Raw genomic sequence first — 19,389 nt, forward strand, 5'->3', positions numbered from 1 at the left:
CTTAACTAACTTTCGCAAAAGGTAATGTGAGGGCAATAAATGATCGTTACAGCGAAGAGCGCCAGCTTAATGTAAATAATCTTAAGCAGTTGCTTCGCAGAGCAAGTATTACCAGATAAGAAGACGATGCTGCTCTTATCAGTGGCGAGGTCGCTCCAGCTCTTTTGGCTGCGTAGCCAGGCATTCTCCCCCCGTTGAAAGGCATGGACTCTCAACTGAGTCCTTGATGGGCAGTAGGCACAGCTTGTTTGCAGCTCTCCTTATATCTCCTGATACGGTGCGCAAGATGGCAGCGTGAGCGACTCCATCATTTCCCACGATTAGCTCCATGATCCTCGCTGGTGGCCACCTTAGAGGCGGCAGATTTGCATCCTTTACGAGGACTAGGTCGTTGACACTTAGGCCTGGTTTCGGAGTACGCCATTTGGAGCGCTGCTGAAGCAGCGTTGAATATTCTTAGCGCAAGCGGGACCAAAACAGTTTTTGGAAGTGTTACGTGTTGCCAGCCATCCAGACGATTGAATTGAAAGTGCATCACATCAGGCTCAACGAACGATGAGCTGGGTCCACCAATCAAGAAATGAGCTGGAGTGAGTACATCTAGGTCTGCTGGATCTTCTGAGGCCTGCAGTTAATTATCGATGCTATGTGGCAGACTAGGGTGCGAAGTTCTTCGAAGTTAAGAACGCAAGAGCCGACAGCACGATAAAAATGATGCTTCGCTTTCTTCACTGCTGCTTCCCAAAGGCCACCAAAATGCGGCGAACGAGGGGTAATAAACTTCCAATCAATGGAGTCAGCCATGCAAAACTTGTGCACTGAGTCAATATGATTGCGACTGATGAAAAGACGCTTGAGTTCCAGAAGCTCGTTCTTGGCCCCGACAAAGTTGGTAGCTTTATCCGACCATATATGAGATGGCCTGTCTCGAGTCGATATAAGCCTCTTGAGCGCATTCAAGAATGAAGCCGTCGACAGATCCTTGACCAGCTCCAGGTGAACTGCTTTAGTCGCGAAGCAGACGAAGACAGCCATGTAGCATTTGACTGGAGCTTTATTACGTACGTCTGGCTTATAGAAAAATGCTTCACAATAGTCAACGCCAGAGACTTCAAAGGCCCGACAAGCAGTCAAACGTTCTTTGGGAAGATCAGCCATTATATGCTCTACTAATCGTGGCTTGGTACGAAAGCATCCCATACATTTGCCAACTACCTTGGATACGGTCTTCCTTCCATATACGCGAATATACGCTGCATTGTATCAAATGAGTTAGCGTATTTACAAGTGACAGATATATCAACGAAGGGAGATGATGTAACACGGACCTTTTTTCTTAGCTCGAGTTCTGGACTTTCTGGCAAGCAAGAAGCTGGCGAGTCCAATTTGTTTCCACAATTTGTTCCACAGAAATTCTGAGCTGTCGAAAGCGACTCGCAACTTTGTCGTTGAACTGTCTTCTTTAAAGACACAGTGATAAGGAAGAAAATTTTGACAAAGTCCTACGGACTCTGGAGCGACAGGCGACATATGACCCAGATCCAAGTATTCCTTCGGAAAATTTGAATATTGAATCTTCAGGTCTGGACGATTTTGTAGTTTGCGTTCCAGGGTCAGGAACCGACGAAAGGCTTGTTGGTATGACGTCCCAAGACATTCCAAGCTTCGCTTGAAGGGTAAATGAACCGAATATTGGCCACCAGACAGTCTGGTATGAGTCCTTAATTCGGAACTTGACTTAAGTTTTCCCGCAGTATGCTTCGCAATCAATGAAGAACCACCCAAACGCGATCCGCCTTCAGAAACTACCCAACCAAGCCTTGTTTTCTGAAGACATGGTAGCCCTGGGAGAAGCTTTATCTGGCCGACGCTGAGAAGCTCATAAAACAAACTAGCTCCAAGCAGCAAGTCCACGCGTTGTGGTTTAAAGAAAGACGGATCTGCAGACCAGAGACAATGGCTGGGGACTCGTGCTACTTTAACTGAAGCTGTTGAGCAAGGCGAGGCGTTATAAGGTGAAGCTGAGAGCCGGAATCCAAAAGGGCACGACAAGGTATCAAAGTGCCGGAGCGATTTTTAACGAACACCATAGCAGTAGCCAAGAGGACAACATCACTATCACTGGGCAACAAGAGAGGTGGAGGTAGATGGCGACGACTTAGCGAAAGAGGCGTGGGCAATTGACGAAGAATCAGCAGGCGCAGTCAACTGACCAGACGGAAAACCAGAACTATTTAAATGCAGCGGGGAATGATGCTTCGCCCCGCAGGTCCGACATCATCCAAAGCTGCATGATCGCAATTGATGGCCTTTCTTTAGGCAATTCAAGCACAATGCAAGTCGTTTTGCTTCCCTAAGCCGTAATGCAGGGGACAAGTTTCCAAGTAGTGGCGATAAATGACGATCTACTTGTATTAATTCCTCTAGTTTTTCCCACCTGATGGCTAGGGGCATAGCTTGCCATAGCAAAATTTACGGATTCAATTGTTCGGCATCTTTGCTCCAGAAACGTAAACATATGCTCCCACGATGGTATTAAGTTGACGAACGTCGAATCCTCTAGCCTTTCTTCCCACTTGGCTTGTGATGTTGGGTCCAGCTTTTGTAGGATAATCTGCACAATGATACATCCAGCGATCTGTTCGGTGTTGCCCATGCTCTTTAATGCGCGAATGTGTGCGTTGAATTGGTCGGACAAATCCCTTAGCGCCACGGCCGATCCACCTGCCACCCTCTTGAGCCCTAATATCTCAAGTATGTGTGCCTGAAAAACCAAACGTCTTTTATTAAACCTTTTCTCCAATAAATTAAGTGCTATGGCATAATTATCGATTGTTATTTCCAATGATCAAACTGCGTCCAGCGCTGAATCCTTCAGGCACGATCGAAGATGCTGCAGCTTTTCGATATCTGCTAAATCCGAATGATTTTCTATGACGGTTGTGAACATAGAATTAAAGTCGGCCCATTCTGTGTAACCACCACTGAACGTAGGCAACTTTAATGAGGGTAATGCCGGCGGTGCCTTAGCTCCAACTGTCTGCGCGGGCAGCACAGATTGGTCGCGAAATGTTGAGCAGGGCAATTGGCTACCAATATCATCCAAGTCTAGCTCTTCAAGGCTAGTGTGAGTAATATCAAATGAGGCCTGAAGCCGCTCGATTTGCTTCAGCCTAACACTAAGACCGCACTCATCAATTGCACAAATTGTCGAATTAGTTAGATCATTTTGAAGTGTTTGCAAACTGTCATAAATTGAATGACTTTGCACTTCAGAAAATTCACCCTGTTTGCAGAGGGCACTGCACTAGAGGCGTTATTTTCTGTTGCCATTAGAAGCGTTGATAGAAAGTGTGTGCGAAACTAGCTGAGTACCTAACAACGGTGATCGCTAGTACATGTAAACCGCTCAAAAACATTAGTTGTAAGAACTTCGGCGATCGCAAGTGTCAAGCTATGTAACGAAGCAACGGCAATAGCTTGTACATAAGTTACGCACGAAAGAACAAAAAACTTTGAGCGACCGAGAGAGTAAGCAAAGCGACGGTTTGCTTATATGTACAAAAGCCGCACAAAACGAAATGTCAGGTTGCTGATCTTTTAAGTTTGTTGCTTTAATGTAAAGCAATAATGTAACAACAACAAAAATCACGTCGGGGTCACCAAAATGTTGCGCTATTGAGCTTTTTCAATAACTTTCACAAATATAAATAAATAACTTTATTTTGTTTCTTGTGTTCAAATTTGTTTGTAAATTTATTATAAGTTACGATAAGCAGGCAGACCCGGATTGGTCTGTGTTTATTATTCAAAAACAATAGGTTTTGTAGGCAAGCGAATCCGAATTGGTACGTGCCGCCGATTTAAGCGATGCGACAATTGCGACAAATTAATATGTTTTTATAATGCAAGTGGCCGATGCGTACCAAATGCACGAAGCGAACGAACTTAACTAAAACTCGACGCACAGCATCGAGGCTTTCGCAAAAGGTAATGTTAGGGCAATAATTGATCGTTACAGCGAAGAGCGCCAGCTTAATGTAAATAATCTTAAGAGCGAAATTTAAGCAGTTGCTTCGCAGAGCAAGTATTACAAGATAATAAGACGATGCTGCACTTATCAGTGGCGAGGTCGCTCAAGCTGTTTTGGCTGCGTAGCCAGACAGTACCAATATCTCGTTTGTCTGCGTAATGTTGCATATGGCAATGTCTGATTTTTGCACAGTTGAGAGGCGTACGATTCGACTCTAGTGCAGTATCGACTTCTCCGATAATCTTATGTCTGATTGTATGCAAAATGGCAAAGTATTTTAGTGTATATATTTGGCTTATGCTGTCTACTGATTTTCTCCATAAGTGAAACTCACTTGCTTTCCCTGGAAATTCCCTGAGACATTTTGCAATGACTGGTACCTTCTCGGAAAGGGACAAATTTGTGCTTAAATCTATTTTACATCTCATCATCTTCCTCTATGACCGGATTAATAGTATTTTTAACTAACTGTTCAATGAGATTGGTTAGTTAAATTTTTTGAGATGTAGACAAAATAATTAGCGGAGATATTCTATTTTGTTTTGATTGCGGTATTATCGGCCTCGCTGATATCTTTTTGTCATATTGGCAGAGTATCGGGGGTGAAGTCGGCACATAGTGGCGCCCAATCAATTGAAGAGTGGCAACGCCCGGCTTGCTGTTCCACTGCGCCGAAAGGGGAACGAAAGAGGGCGATTGCGATTGCCCACCCGATTCGCTCCTAAAGAGAGTAGAAGGAGAGCGGATCGCATGCCCTTGGCCCTCATCTGGGCCGTTGACCCAAAACTGCAGCTGTGCGTATGAGCAGCAATGGTCACTACCGTTAAATGTACGCGTGTGCCGAATTTCGGCACCTATGATGTTTCTGCCCAAATGTACAGCCGAGGGAGACGACTTTGAGAGGCGGTACAACACGGTCGGGTAGTGCGCAAGCGCACCGTTTTATAATTTTCGGCCACTCGAAACGAAAATTAAGGCTATATATATTATATCTTGCGAGACCTGCTAGAAAACGTCTGGAAAAGTTTGGCAAAATAATACGTCCCTTATCGTTTATATATAATACACACGAGTGTATAATTTCGTGGTGGAACATTAAAAGAACAACTACGTGTCGTGCACAAAAAATGTATTAGCACATTTAGTACTCAGCCCAGCCTCAAAATGATACTACAATAACAAAATAAATAGCCCGTGTAAAATTAGTTGTGCCGAGGTATTGAAATGTAAGCTTTATACATACATGCGATACGAAACACATAAATAAAAGCTGAGCTGACAAATAAAAGAAAAACGACAGACGGTTCCGGCAACGAAGTATCCCCACGGAAGACGTCAGGCCGTCTAAGCAGCTCTCGAACCAGGGAATCCTGCAGGTCACCACCTAGGCCAGGTTACTTCTCAACGGCGCACTTATCACCGGAGCCAGGCGGAGGATAGGCAAAGAAGCGGCCACCGGCGAGACCACGCCCACTGTATCGAGTGAGTCCGTTCCAAGAGCGTTTTACCACCCCATCCTAGAGGCAGGGACCAGGCAGCCCGAAGGGCGGTCCAACTCTGGGTCCCATTTGAGTTGCTAAAATAAGAACAAGAGATAGTTGTATGATTAAGAATAGTTTGTTTTTGCCTTCTCTATACATTAATATTTTATTTGAAAAAAAGGGCATGCATATATTTAACAGCTTGCCAAGGAAGCGGAGGACCCAAAGGCTAAGGCCAATGCTAGGGAAACCTAAAAAAAGAAAGAAAAAAGTGGGGGAAGTTGTTTTGAATTCCACACCATCCATACATATCACTATATATAAAACTGTTTGTCCTGACTGACTGACTGACTGACTGACTGACTGACTGACTGATTGGTGATCAACGCACAGCCCAAACCGTAAGAGCTAGGAAGCTGAAATTTTCACTGTAGCTACCTTATGTGAAGTAGGTGCACGTTAAGACGGGGTTTCGGGAAATTCCACCCGCAAGTGTGGAAAAATCGCGAAAAACGTTTGTATGTAACTTTTTTGTTTACCATCGGATCGGCCTCAAACTTATTTTCAAAGATCTTTGTTCAAATTCATTTGAGGGGTGTTTCACACTTTTAGGAAAATCTTTTCCTCCTTGGTGGAAATGGAGGTCAAAGATTTGGTGGGTGACGTTTCGCGCTCAAATTCATTTCCAGAGTTCTATAAGAAAAATCATTTGATACGTGTTTCACACTTTTCGCAGAATTCAAACTTCTTCGGGGGGAATGCGATTTAAAGATTTTTTGGGCGAAGCTTTAAGTTGTGTCCGATGTGCTTCAAACTTATTTTCAAAGCTCTACATAAGAACTTAATAGATACGTATTTCAGCGATTTGGGAAATTCTACCCGCAACAGTGGTAAATTGGCGGAAAACGGTTGTATGAAAGTTTTTTGTTTACCATCCGATCGGCCCCAAACTTATTTTCAAAGATCTTTGTTCAAATTCATTTTGGGGGTGTTTCACACTTTTCGAAAAATCCGTTCCTCCTTGGTGGAAATGGAGGTCAAAGATTTGGTGGGTGACATTTCGCGCTCAAATTCATTTCCAGAGATCTATAAGAAAAATCACTTGAGACGTGTTTCCCACTTTTCGCAGAATTCAAACTTCTTCGGGGGGAATGCGATTTAAAGATTTTTTGGGCGAAGCTTTAAGTTGTGTCCGATGTGCTTCGAACTTATATTCAAAATTCTACATAAGAACTTAATAGATACGTATTTCAGCGATTTGGGAAATTCCACTCGCAACAGTGGTAAATTAGCGGAAAACGTTTGTATGAAAGTTATTTGTTTACCGTCCGATCAGTTTCAAAATCATTTCAAATTTGTTTGAGAACATTGATTTTATAACATACGTGCCACGGGCAAGGCCGGGTTATACCCGCTAGTATCAACATATATAAAAAAAAATCATTTACTTACATCGCCCTTAACACACCAGAGAGCTCTTTAGGTAGGCTAAGTGTATTTATGTGATTTAATTCGTATAAATTTTTATATGTAAGAATATTTCCATCATACCATTTGTATTCAAAAGAAACTAGTTTCAGCTGTTACACCTTTCAAAAGTAACAGCGATAAAAAATCATCCTATGTCGTTCACGAATAGTAAAGCAAGGGTCTACTTGTTGGTCGTTGTTTACTGAAAAGATTGACACCAAAAATTTCACTAAGAGATTGTAACGACGATATGTCAAATGACTGGAACAATGTTATAGATATGTTATAGATATATATATTAATATAATGTAAGATTAACTTTTCAGCATATTTTATACATTTCAAAAACTTGCAGTTTTTTAATTTTTGGGGTTGCTGTCTTGTTGCTGCTTGCGTATTATTGTTGTATATTTGAAGTCTTAATAACAGGTTCTGTACTCAGGTTGTTCATTTCGTACTCTTCAAATAGCTGAGTACTGTGCCTCTTCGAAGAGCTGAGTACTGGCACTATAGATGGGACATGCCGTGTTACCAAAGTGGACACAAAAAATATCGGTGCATCTGGTCCAACGAGCGAGTAAGATATACATATGATGTCTTTTGATCGCTTACACTACAGGAAACTGCTTTGGCTTACTCTCTTCCATATGATTTGTGCGATAGAACGGCATCGCTGTTTATTTTTTTCTCGCTCGCAGTTACTCTCAGTGCTGTCAATGCTCTCTTTATGTCTAGGTACCGTTTAAATGTTTGTGTGTATATGTGTCCGCACAAGCAAAAATGCCCACAAATTCAATTTTTCTCAAAAGTCGGTGGCATTTCTTCCCTTTTGACGGGACGAGTAATATGAAATAATGAAAGGGTTTGCCAAGTCAATGCGAAATTCTTTAATTTTAGCTCGTTCTTGTTCGAAAGGGTACCTAAGCGTTGGCATGTGTGCATTTAAAAGTTTTTGGACTTGCTATTCACGCATTCTTGCATATTTTGTATATGAATAGAAGCATTTATGAGCTTGTGTGCAGCAGTCTGCACTACCTTATTGAGTCTTAATGAGGAAAAAATGAGCTATAAAATGAAAGATACTTTTATATATATACTATTCTAGAAGCTACATGTCAAGTTTGCCGACTCTAGCTCTTATTATTTACCATAACTGCGAATATCGGAAACAAACTCAATCTGCGGAGGACCTACAGTTATCAAGTCTCTAACTCTTATGGGTTTTAAGATCCTTGCGTTCATACATACGGACGGACGGACTGACGGATAGACGGACGGACGGACGGGCAGACAGACAGACGGACATGGCTAGATCGACTCGGCTGTTGATGCTGATCAAGAATATATATACTTTATGGGGTCGGCGATGCCTGTTACATACATTTGCACAAATACATTATACCCTTTTTACCCATTTTTAATGGGTTCAGGGTATACAAAAAAAATTTTTTATAGAGCATAACATTATTAAATTTTATTTGTTTATTTTTTTATATAGATTTTTTTTATAAGAAACGCCGCGCCCACAAGTCGAGTAACAGTCGCTATTATTTGTCACTGGTATTTTTTTGTAACTGTCACAGTTGTCACTGTGACACAGAAATAACAGTACCAATCATCCCTAGTATATACGAACATGAATATGTTGAGAGTCAATCGCACAAATTAAGATACATATATAAATTTTCCTTTCAACGAGGTTCCCAGCGGCGGTTAGCAAAAGCTTTCAGTGAAGCCCTTTCTTTGTTGTTGTTCTAAAAAAATGAGATTTTAGAAATTAATATTAATTGTCAATAATTATAAGATAATGCAAATAATTATACGCACCTGTTGAAATGAGAGAAATGTCAGCTTGCACAGAATCATAAATAGCAGAGTGAGGATATCCTGTAATAATAAATGAGATAAGAGATATTGATCGTTAATAACTATAAGAAATGCAACCAATCATACGCACATACTGAAGGAAAACGATGTCCGGCTTAATATCCATTGATGGGTAGAGGGGGCATTACTGCCGACACGGGCAGATGAAGGCCATCTAGTGGCCAAAATGAGGGAGACGAGATCAGGTGATCGTCTCAGAAAGGTCGGGTACGCTGGGTCCGATACCGGTTATGTAGTTCGTTTTGGATAGTGTAGTGTAGGTCTGTTTTGCTTCAGATGTTCTAGTTGTTGATATCGATTGTGCGAACTGCGGGCCAGAAATGAGACTACACCCAGAAAAGCGATGAGCCAGCCGGCGCGGCCCAAAGAGAAACAAGCAGTTTCGTAACAAATATTTTAATTCGGGGATAATGGCCCCGAATACCTCTTAAACACTATTAAAGCCTATAGTTGCACCTAACCATTCTTGAAAAAATTATAGAAACCGATCAGCACATTTCTAAGATATTTGTACAACAGTGCAGCAGCATACAAAATGACCGTAAAAAATTAGCCTTGCACTTGAAGCCTATTATTTTTTCTTAGAGATAATGGCCCTCAATACCTTACGCATCAAATTTAAGCAAATTGACCAGCCAGTTTTTTTAAGTCTTGTAAAGAAGCTACTGGCCGGGGTATAACTCTCAGTCTTACCAGGTCTAGCGAGTTACAAGATATTTATAATTTCGCTGGGAGAGAGGGCTTAAGGGGGAAGGGGGGTGAGTATCCTGACCTAACCATGCCTAACTCGGTTTCTGCACACCTATACTACCGGACCGTGGCCTCACCCTAATTACTCCTTCGGGCCGTGGCCTCGTACCAACTACACTATCGGGCCGTGGCCTCGCACCAACTACACTGTCGGGTCGTGGCCTCGTACCAACTACCCTATCGGGCCGGGGCCTCGTACCACTACTCTATCGGGCCGTGGCCTCGCACCAACTACACTATCGGGCCGTGGCCTCGTACCGCTACTCTATCGGGCCGTGGCCTCGCACCAACTACACTATCGGGCCGTGGCCTCGTACCACTACTCTATCGGGCCGTGGCCTCGTACCAACTACACTATCCAAACACCAACCAGTAATGCCCACCCCGGGGCCACAATCCCGTACCACATGCTTCTACTCTAGGTTAGGTCGAACATCGGTTAACTCCGATGTTAAGGCAAGCCGGGTTACCAGAAAACAAAGAACTAGCCAGTTTCCTCTCGATAATTACAACATATGCACTTTATTCACTTCTTGCTTATTACTACTTTATAGTAACTCACGATCTAAACCCTGCCGCACTGTTTTTGGAGCCCTAGCGCTCCGCTATACACTCTATGATCTTTCTCGTCTCGCGATGCACGTCTACTCACCCTTAGCGTTCGTTCCAAAGTGCCGGCGCGCTCGCCGGCAAGCCATGCGCTTGCCTCGGCCGCCCAACTCCGCCGCGAGCTTTCATAACTTCTCCTCGGAGCTTTTGCTCTTCGCCGCCGAATTGAAGATGCGCTCTCGAAGACGGTGTTGAACAGCCGATCGACAATGCACGGTTGCAGCGGCGGCCGGCGGTTAAATTCAAATTCGCTCTTAATACATTCGTGGCTCCTTGCCTCTTTACTCACTAATACAATTGATGATTATAATATAACTTATACAACTGAGGCTTATAACATTGGCGGCTCCTTGCCTCTTATATAACGAGTACAACTACTTATAATATTGTTGGCTCCTTGCCTCTTATATAACTAATACAACTACTTGTACTATTGTTGGCTCCTTGCCTCTTATATAACTAACACAACTACTACTTGTAACATCGGCAGCTTCTTGCCTCTTATATAGCTAGTACCATTAAGACTTATAAACAAATTATTGGGTTGTCCCGCCAGCGGCTCCTTGCCGTGATTTGGCCATGGGAACGATGGCTCCTCGCCGTGAAAACTGTGGGGCGGCGGACCTCAGTAGCCGCCTCACAACCCCCCTCACTTCGAGCAGGTGACGGTAACGTCGCCTCTCGCGTTCAACGTAACGCTGTAGTCGCGCTCCCCGTCGGATACGTGGAAACGAGTGCGTCGGCATCGGAACCGGCGGAACCGCGTCTCTCTTGCGTTTAGTTCCACCACGCCCGACGACAACGGTGTTCCGCGAGGAAACACTTTCCAGCCCAAGGGGGTGGAATCGGGCTCGGGTTCCTTGGCGGGGCTCTCCGGCGTGACCTCAACGTCGGCACTGCGGGCGACCGTCTCGACCTTGGTGTCGGGTTCCTCTTCCAGCACCGAATCCAGACTGGTATCCCACCCGTCGATACCGTCGAAAAGGTCCACGATATCATCCCACAATTCGCTCTCCGTGGGAGTCTTTCGAAGCGTAAGCGAAGGGTCCTCGGTCGAACTATAAGGCTTGGGTGACGAAGCCGTTACCACCGAGTTCTCTTCCTCTGATCACACTTCACCCCTGTCCTCCTGGCGAGTTGCAAAGTAAGCTTCTAGGGACGGCGCCTTGCTTTCCTGGCCGAACCATGCTTCCTCCAATTCCCTTCGAGAGGTAGTGTCGGGCGTCTCGGCGCGTGTAATGGATAGGAGCGCGGGCATCTCGTCCTCGTGGTCGAACCACGCATTCTCAAACCCCGCTCGAGAGGTTGAATCGGGCGTCTCAGCGCGTGTAGTGGGCGCGAGCGCGGGCATCTCGTCCTCGTAGTTGGAACGGCGTTCTTCCACGAACATCTGGCAGACCGTAATCGGCGTCAGCCATGGTTCGGGATGTCCTACTAGAGGAGCGGCCTTGCAGCTGCGGTTATCCTTCCCGAACGGGGAAGGACCCTTCGGGCGCTCGCGGGGCGAACGCGGCACGCGCGGCTGCGATCCTCCTGTCTTCGCGGTTTCCGGACGAAACCTCTTTGTGGCCGACGTCGACACTCCCTCGGGGCTTGGTCGGCGTTGGCTTCCACTCCGGCGGCGCTTGCCCCGGGTTGTTCTCCGTCGGCGATGGCGGCTGCGTCGGCGCTTTCCGCTTGGGCCTTCCTCGGTACCCCCCCATTCGAGCATTGTTAGGTTAGGATGGGGTTTGTCGGTTTCCACGGGAACTTTCGGTAGGTAGCGCAGCGGTATCCAGGGAAACTGGCTGTCCGGATCTACCTCCAGACGGTGGGTGGCGAAGCGGCGACGGAATGCCGGTTCGTCTTCCTCGTCCTCTTGTTGGGTCCCTTCCCGCTAAGGGTTCTGGACCGCGGCTTGGCGGTAGTCTGTTTCCCAGCTGTCTGATCGGACTCCGCTCGGCGCCTCCGTCGTTGGCGACTCCGTGTCTCCGGCCGACGGGGAGATTTCTTCTCCTGCCGCCTCTACCGCCCCGACCTCCTGCACTGGTGGTGTGTGCTTCCCCGTTTCGAGCGGTATTGACTCTTCCTCGTCCATCTCGCCGGTCGTGGTTGGGGTTGCCGGCCCTGATGACTGTGCCGAGTGGGATGCGAGAGGCGGAGATGGGGGCTCTTCCGCGTACGGTGGCGAGTTTCGCGCGAATGGCGCCTCCACGAACATTGTCGTGACCTCGACTGCCATTAGCATGACCATCCCGTCCAGCCTTTCCATGACGTTGGTCCGCCGGGAGTATAGGGTATGGCGGAACTGGTGAGGTGGCCCCTCTTGCCGCCCTCTTTGGTAGTACTCGCGCCCCCGGTGGGGGTCACGCGGGCGGCCTCCGGCTCTAGGCCCGGGGAAAGGCTCGGTGTCTCCGCTGCTGACGTCTTCGTCTGACGAGATGCTGATAATTTCGGGTTCCAGCTGTAAATTCAGCTTATTTGTTAACTTATTCGTTATGCTCTTCTTATGCTCGCCTGATTTCACCAGCCGTACAATATTGGGGGACATGGGGTGCCAACTTTGCGGCGAAACCTTCGGCAGCGTTGGACAACTGGTGCTGCCTGAACAGGACCATCGAGTCCAACGTCCGCCACTCTCGTCTTCGCAAGTTGTAATGCCTGCTCTGGTCCTTTGATGCTCGCTGGAGGTTGCTGTGGACGATATAAAAGATTTCTTTTAACCTATCCGCCTTAGTCCTAGGGTCGAGCGCACTTGTTGCGGACCCCGGAGTTACCTGATCGTACAGAGCTGCGGGTAACCGAGGTTCCCTGCCCTGCATCAGGAAAGCAGGACTAAATCCCGTTGAGTCCGCCACGCTGGTGTTGACCGCTAGCGATATCTCGGGCAAAAGCTCGTCCCATGAACTCTGATGGCCCTCGATAAATTGCGCTATCATGGTCTTTATAGTCCGGTTGGTCCTCTCGGTGGGATTCTCTTGCGGACAGTACGGGGCGGTATACTGGATCTCTACACCCAGGGACCCCAAAAATGACTTGAAACTCCGGCTCGTAAACTGTACTCCGTTGTCGCACACGAACTTCCTAGGTACCCCGAACCTACTTAGAATCCTTTCTCGAAACGCGGTCTGTAAGTGTGCCGCTGTGGCTCTTCTGAGAGGGACCAATTCCACCCACTTCGAGAAAGCGTCATGGAACACCAGTAGCATCGTGTTGCCATGTCTCGACCGTGGAAGGGGTCCGACGAAATCCGCGCAAAGTACCGCCATCGGCTCTGCCACCTGTCTCGTCAGTATGCGACCAGCCGGTTTGAGTTGCTCACTCTTGAGTTTTTGGCAGTCTTCGCAACATCTCACGTATTTTGCTGCATCGCGGAACATACCCGGCCAGTAGTACCGCTGGGCTAACGTCGACACCGCTTTTCTAACAACTTGATGTCCGGCTGTGGGAGCATCATGACATTCCCGCAGTATCCTCTGGCGTTGACTACTGCCTACGCATAGTTTCCAGGGGATATAGTCCTCGTCGTCTGTCCGATGGCCCAAATGCCTATATAACTGTCCGTTTTCTTCGGTGTAATCCGGGAACTTGGCTGGCTCTTCGGGGATTCTGGCACGCATACTCGCGACCCATTTGCAGGGAGCCTCGGCCACCGCTGCTTGCTGACAGGTCTCTAGAGGATGCCTCGATAGCGCATCGGCCACGACGTTGAGCTTCCCTCGACGATAATGGACGTCAAATTGGAACTGTTGCAGTTTTAACGCCCATCGCGCGATTCTTCCGGACGGACTCTCGATCGAGTTGAGCCACTTGAGTGCCAGATGGTCAGTTATCACGTCGAACCGGTACCCCTCTAAGTAGCAGCGCAACTTCCGGATCGACCACACTATTGCCAGGCACTCTTTCTCAGTGACGGAATAGTTTACCTCGGCCTTCAGCAACTTCCGGCTCGCGTACGCTATCACTCGCTCTTGTCCATCAATCGTCTGCGTCAGCACTGCGCTGAGGCCATACTCACTCGCGTCAGTCTGCAAGACGAACTTGGCGGAAAAGTCGGGGCAAGCCAACACAGGGGCAGTCGTCAAGCTATCCTTCAATTGACGCAATGCCTCCTCCTGTTCTTGCTCCCATGCCCATTTCCGCCCCTTCCTTAAGAGCGCTGTGAGTGGCTGTACTTGAGTCGCGAAGTTGGGAACGAAGCGACTGTACCATGACGCCATCCCGAGACACTGCCGCAGTTCTTTGCAATTTGTCGGGGCCCTCAGGTTTCGTATCGCCTCCACTTTCTCTGGATCGGTACGTATTCTTTCCCCGCAGATTACATGTCCTAGGTAGACTAACCTCTCCCGGAAGAAGCTGCACTTTTTCCTTTTTAACCTGAGATTGGCCGCAGATTACATGTCCTAGGTAGACTAACCTCTCCCGGAAGAAGCTGCACTTTTTCCTTTTTAACCTGAGATTGGCCGCCCTTAGCCGGCGGAATACCTCCCTCAAATTCTCTTCATGCTGTTCTTTCGTTGCTCCTATTACCACGATGTCGTCTAGGTAGGCGAACGCATGAGGCTCCATTTCCGGTCCTATTACTGTATCCAATGCTCGCTGAAAGGTCGCACACGCCGAGTGTAGACCAAATGGCATCACCCGCCATTGGAAAAGACCTCTTCCAGGGACTGTGAACGCCGTACACTCCCGACTATCGGCTGCCATCGGTATCTGCCAGTACCCGTGCTTCAAATCCAGAGTGGAGATGAACCGGGCGTGACGCAACCGATCAAGGATTTGATTAATACTGGGAACAGGATAAGCATCTGGGATGGAATGCGCGTTGAGTTGCCGGTAGTCGATGCACAATCGCCACTCGCCAGTCTTCTTCTTGACTAAGACGATCGGGGCGCTGTGCGGACTACGCGACGGCTCGATGGCATTTGCCCGGATCAGCTCATCCACTTGCTCGTCAATCACCCTCTGCATGGCCGGATTCTTGGAATAGTATCTCTGTTTCAACGGCTTGTCATCCTTCAGCCGGATTCTGTGCTCCGCGATGTGCGAGACTCCCTGCAGCCCCTCGAAGAGAGCCAGTTCTGACTCTAGGAACTCCCTCAGTTCTGGATCCAGATCCGCTGGCCACTCCGCCTCTTCGATGCCGTTCTCGACCCCTCCAGGTACCACTTCGACTCCAGATAGAGCTCCACGATCGCTCGACTCTGGCAGTCGCTACTGGCCCCCTGCTTCCGTGTGGATTCTGGCCATTGCTCCTACTCTGTCCTTTCCCTGGCACATTTCCGCCGTGCCGCTTCCGTAACCAGCGTAGATCTGCCCTTGCAGGCTCTCGATCTGAACCGGACCTCACTTCCTTTTCCATCGGGTGCCGAGCAGGTGCTCCCTTTCCATGACCTGGGCGGCCTTCCTTCGGTTCCCTCTTTCGCCTTCCTCCGACTCTCTCTGTAGCCGAGCAGGTGCTCCCCTTTCATGACCTGGGAGGCCTTCTTCCGGCTCCTCGCTCGTTCCAGGCCCCATGCCTGGTGTCGTCACTGCTACTAGTTCCGCCTCGCCGCAGCGTAATGTAGTGCCCATTGCACCCAAGAAATCCATACCCAAGAATACGTGGTCCAACATTGAGGGCATGATGAGCATCGTCATGCTGATCGTTTTTCCCCCTAAGCTGACATCTACTCTCAAGGCTTTCTCCACCTCTAGGGTGGACCCATGTGCTAGGCGGATGCGCGCCTGTATTTCCTCCACTCTTCCCCGAATCGTCCACTTGCGTACGCAGTCTTCACTCATGAAGCTACGAGTGGCTCCAGTATCGATCGTGGCAGGCATCGTTCGTCCGCCAATCTCTACCGTAGCGACGATCCGGCCACCGTCCACTTTCAGTGGGTGTCCTACTACTGCGTTCCGTGTGTATCGGCGCCGACCCGATCCTGGCCCGGGTGACGCCGTTGCCCGTTTCTCGCCTCCGTGCGGCGGCAACACTCCTGGCTACTTCTGCCCCGTTTTCCACATACCCAACAAAATAACACGGGGGCATTGGGACATTTCCTGGCGAAGTGCCCTTCCTGTGCGCACCTACGACACGCTCATCGCGGATCATATCCGTTCCCGGCTTCTTGGCTCATCATCCAATGGGCCACCTCTGAGTTGCAGCGGGTGGGGCGGAGACCCTGTTGTCCACAACGGTCGTTCCGGATCCGCTGGGAGCAGATCGGAACGGGTTGAGATGTCCCCCCGGGGACTGTGCCGTCCTCGCCCATTCTGCACTATTCGAACTAGAGACACCCGGGCTCACGGGTTGGCTTCCTGAGTATTCCACCCTCTTCCTCACGACGGTCTCGTATTCTACAGCCAGTTGAGTTAGCTGGGATAGGGTAGAGAAGTCTTGCCGTCGCACATAAAGCCTGTATTCCGGAGCGGCGTCCTCAGCTCTATCAAATATTCCATAAACTCTTCGCCTACGCGCTGCCTCCGGGACCGGATCTCGTCCTCAAGCCTCTCGAAGTAACGAGGGGGTAAGAAAAACTCCAGGAAACCCCTCCTAAACACGGCCCACGGCATCCCTTAGCCCACTGCTCAGAAACCAACGAGCAGCCCTATCGCAGAACACTTCGCTCATTGCCCTGGGCATTCGGTCGAGGGCAATGCCATAGGTGATGGCGCGCTCCTCGAGGTCCTCTAAGAACCCAAGGGGGTCGGAGCGGCCATCATACCTCATACCCCACTTCCGAACTTGCTCCGGGACATTGGGAAGTGGCCTCGCCTCCGATGGTAGGGACCACCACCCGGTTCGGCAGGGGACCGCCCTACCTCTGCGTTGACCGCAGTTGCTCCGCCCCTCCTTTTCCAGCCCAAAGACCTGGGCGATCGCCACTAACTCCTCTTTGCGTCGCTGGTGAATCCAACGGACGCCTACCCCCGGGTTTTGGCACTCACCTGCCTCCATCCTTTTTTATATACCTTCTTGGTAGCCGACGTTGCTGTTTCCCTCCCTTCCCGTTTTAGGGGTTCCGTCGGTCCCTTTATTATTTCTCTCCTTTTTTTGATAAGTTGGTGTCTTTGTCACTTTTTCGCCGATCTTACTCAGCCACTTTTGTTCCTTTTAGTTTTCTTTTTATTTTGCCTTTATATCTTCCACCAAACAAAACATATAATTTTTTTTTTTTTTTTTTTGTTTATTAAAAAAAATCTTAACAAAATATACTTAAATTTTCCTTTTCACTTTTTCACTTTTAGGCCGTTCCTCACTTGGTCGCTGCCTTCGTCTTTATTGTGTCCCTTGGTTTATTCTTGTGTATTTAATTGTTTGTTTTATTTCTTTTATTTATTTTTGTTTAATTAATTTTATTTATAAAAATTTTATTTTTATCCACTTATTTTTATTTATCTTTGGCCACTTCACAAAAATAAAAAAAAAATAATTCTCTCGACGTTCTTTACACTTTAACCCGCGTTCATTTGATTCGTTTGGTGCTTGTTTTGTTCTTATTGTTCACATCGTTCGCATTCAATCTTAAAATGCGACCATCCTCACTGCCCTCGACAACTGCCCTCCCACTGTACAGTCGCTGCCGCGACGCCTTAACGGCCCTTCGACGTCGACGTCGACTGCCCCGCGCGTTTGTGCACCCGTATGCAAGCGTGATCTCGGCGTCGCCCGTTTGTCGCGCGCGCGCTGTATTTTTACGACCGACCGTTATAATTTCGACTCTTTGCTTTGCGCACTAGATCTGCACACATTTTCGTCGCAAAAATGTTGCAGGTGTTCATTTTTCTGCCTAAGCCTAACACAGGCATATTTATTAAACAAATTTATACATTAAAATGGTGGCCATATTTCAACATATATTTTTTCATTTTTCCGATAATGCACCGTAGCGTATCATATAGACCGCGAATTATCAATCATTTTGCTCTTGGAATCAAGAAAATCGTCCTGACAATCGTAGAAATTCTAATTTTTCTATTTTTCTCTGGCAGTTTTTATTTAACATTTTCATACATTTAAATGGTGGCAATATTTCAATATTTTTCAACCGAATGGTGGCAATATTTTTTTGTAACGGTGCTTAACTAAAAAATATTTGAATTAGAGTTTGCTCATTATGTGGACAAATTAATATGTTTTTATAATGCAAGTGGCAGTTGCGTACCAAATGCACGAAGCGAACGAACTTAACTAACTTTCGCAAAAGGTAATGTGAGGGCAATAAATGATCGTTACAGCGAAGAGCGCCAGCTTAATGTAAATAATCTTAAGCAGTTGCTTCGCAGAGCAAGTATTACCAGATAAGAAGACGATGCTGCTCTTATCAGTGGCGAGGTCGCTCCAGCTCTTTTGGCTGCGTAGCCAGGCATTCTCCCCCCGTTGAAAGGCATGGACTTTCAACTGAGTCCTTGATGGGCAGTAGGCACAGCTTGTTTGCAGCTCTCCTTATATCTCCTGATGCGGTGCGCAAGATTGCTACGCGAGCGACTCCATCATTTCCCACGATTAGCTCCGTGATCCTCGCCAGTGGCCACCTTAGAGGCGGCAGATTTTCATCCTTTACGAGGACTAGTTGTTGACACATAGGCCTGGTTTCGGAGTACGCCAGTTGGAGCGCTGCTGAAGCAGCGTTAAATATTCTTCACGCCAGCGGGACCAAAACAGTTGTTGGAGGTGTGTTACGCGTTGCCAGCCAACGGAGGATGAGCTGGGTCCACCAATCAAGAAATGAGCTGCAGTGAGCACATCTAGGTCTGCTGGATCTTCTGAAAGAGGAAACAATGGCCTGGAGTTAATTATCGATGCTTTGTGGCAGACTATGGTGCGAAGTTCTTCGAAGTTAAGAACGCAAGAGCCGACAGCACGATAAAAATGATGCTTTGCTGTCTTCACTGCTGCTTCCCAAAGGCCGCCAAAATGCGGCGAACGAGGGGGAATAAACTTCCAATCAATGGAGTCAGCCATGCAAACTTGTGCACTGAGTCAATATGATTGCGACTGATGAAAAGACGCTTGAGTTCCAGAAGCTCGTTCTTGGCGCCGACAAAGTTGGTAGCGTTATCCGACCATATCTAAAATGGCCTGCCTCGAGTCGATATAAACCTTTTGAGCGCATTCAAGAATGAAGCCGTCGACAGATCCTTGACCAGCTCCAGGTGAACTGCTTTAGTCGCAAAGCAGACGAAGACAGCCATGTA

The 19,389-nt window shown here is 47.6% G+C and overlaps 1 long non-coding RNA gene across 1 annotated transcript; it reads right to left on the minus strand.

Annotated features, from left to right (window-relative positions):
• Window positions 1–8,505: 8,505 nt before the first annotated feature.
• On the minus strand, window positions 8,506–9,235 carry LOC135427276 (uncharacterized). Its single transcript, XR_010436024.1, has 3 exons — window positions 8,942–9,235; window positions 8,812–8,871; window positions 8,506–8,738 (listed from the first exon to the last, which is right to left on the minus strand). It is a non-coding gene; the product is annotated as an uncharacterized LOC135427276 (long non-coding RNA).
• Between the last annotated feature and the right edge of the window lie 10,154 nt (window positions 9,236–19,389).

Source organism: Drosophila montana, unplaced genomic scaffold (assembly GCF_035044405.1).
Source record: "Drosophila montana isolate Dmon_TW-CO22-7 unplaced genomic scaffold, ASM3504440v1 contig_1268_1, whole genome shotgun sequence".
Classification (NCBI taxonomy): Eukaryota; Metazoa; Arthropoda; class Insecta; order Diptera; family Drosophilidae; genus Drosophila; species Drosophila montana.